Source organism: Physeter macrocephalus, chromosome 21 (genome assembly GCF_002837175.3).
Source record: "Physeter macrocephalus isolate SW-GA chromosome 21, ASM283717v5, whole genome shotgun sequence".
In the NCBI taxonomy this organism is placed as follows: Eukaryota; Metazoa; Chordata; class Mammalia; order Artiodactyla; family Physeteridae; genus Physeter; species Physeter macrocephalus.
The window spans coordinates 48,565,895-48,567,726 of NC_041234.1; positions in this window are offsets into that span (position 1 = coordinate 48,565,895).

The following is a 1,832-nucleotide window of genomic DNA, read 5'->3' on the forward strand; positions in this document are numbered from 1 at the left end:
ACTAAAACCCATTTAAATAGGTGAATTGTATGGTACATGAATTATAGCTCAATAAAGCTTTTTTTTAATATACAGGTGAATTTTTTTTTAATGAGGGAGATCTTTAGGTTTGTTTGTTTCTATCTATCTAATAGATAGAAAAGATGTAGATACATACATAGATCTCCAATACATATGGTTAAGTGAATAAAGATGTAAGACAGCATATAAGATTACATCATTTCTCTAAAAAAGAAGAAAAATTATATATATATATACACAGTTGCTGTTATATACATAGTTTATCTCTACTGCTTTTCTCAACTGGGGTTCAGAGATTAAAGCCCTATAGAACATTATTTGTGTGAATATTTTCTTTTTTTTTAAAGATTCCTTTTTTTTTTTAATGGTACAGTTACTTTTTATTTATTTATTTACTTTTGGCTGTGTTGGGTCTTCGTTTCTGTGCGAGGGCTTTCTCTAGTTGTGGCAAGCGGGGGCCACTTTTCCTCGCGGTGCGCGGGCTTCTCACTATCGTGGCCTCTCTTTTTGCGGAGCACAGGCTCCAGACGCGCAGGCTCAGTAGTTGTAGCTCACGGGCCTAGTTGCTCCGCGGCATGTGGGATCTTCCCAGACCAGGGCTCGAACCCGTGTCTCCTGCATTAGCAGGCAGATTCTCAATCACTGTGCCACCAGGGAAGCCCGAATATTTTCTTAATTTTCCCAAGAACCGTACATAACTAATGCCATTCTAGATGCATGGGTGATAAGTTTATTCATTACGTACAACAGATGTCTTAGGGCAGGGGTCCCCAATCCCTGGGCCATAGACCGTTATCAGTCCTTGGCCTGTTAGGAACCAGGCTGCACAGCAGGAAATGAGCAGCAGGTGAGCGAGCGAATCTTCATCTGTATTGACAGCCGCTTCCCATTGCTCGCATTACCGCCTGAGCTCCAACTCCTGTCAGCATAATGGTGAGTTGTATAATTATTTCATTATATATTACAATGTAATAATAATAGAAATAAAGTGCACAATAAATGTAATGTGCTTGAATCATCCCGAAACCATCCCTGCCCCTGGTCTGTAGAAAAATTGTCTTGCATGAAACCGGTCCCTGGTGACAAAAAGGTTGCGGACCACTGCCTTAGGGCATTAGGGCTGGGCTGCAAAGGGTGTGTATACAGAAACTGAAAACCCTGGTTCCCACTGGGATGGGAATGGGAGGGAAATTTTTCCTGGTATGACTTTTTATAACTTTTGAATCTTGAACCAAAAAAGAAATATTAATAGGGACTTCCCTGGTGGTCCATTGGTTGGGACTTTGTCTTCCAGTGTGGCAGGGGGTGGGGTGCAAGTTCAATCTCTGGTCAGGGAGCTGGGATCCCACATGCCTTGCGGCTAGAAAACCGAAAGGTAAAAAAAGTGGAGGCAGTATTGTAACAAGATTAATAGAGACTTTAAAAATGGTCAACATCAAAAAAATCTTTAAAAAAAAGAAATATTAATAAAAATTTTAAGTTAAGTTTATGAAAAAAGGAAAAAATAAAGTTAACTAAAGCTGGATATAGAATTAATGAAGTATACTTTTTTCTCACAATTCAGTAGATCCTAAAGCATGTTTACTAGCTGATGGCAAAAATCTGTGATGAAAATAAAAAAGTTTAAGAGATAAGAAAGAGAAGGAATAATATTGGCCAAGTCAGGACCCTGTAGAGATGGGAGGATATAGGACGCTGAGCACAGGCAGAAGATTATTGGCTTTTCACAAAGGGAGGTAAACAGGAAAGGCTGAGCACAAATTTTGTAACTATATATATATATATATTTTTTTTTTTTTTTTTTTTTTTTT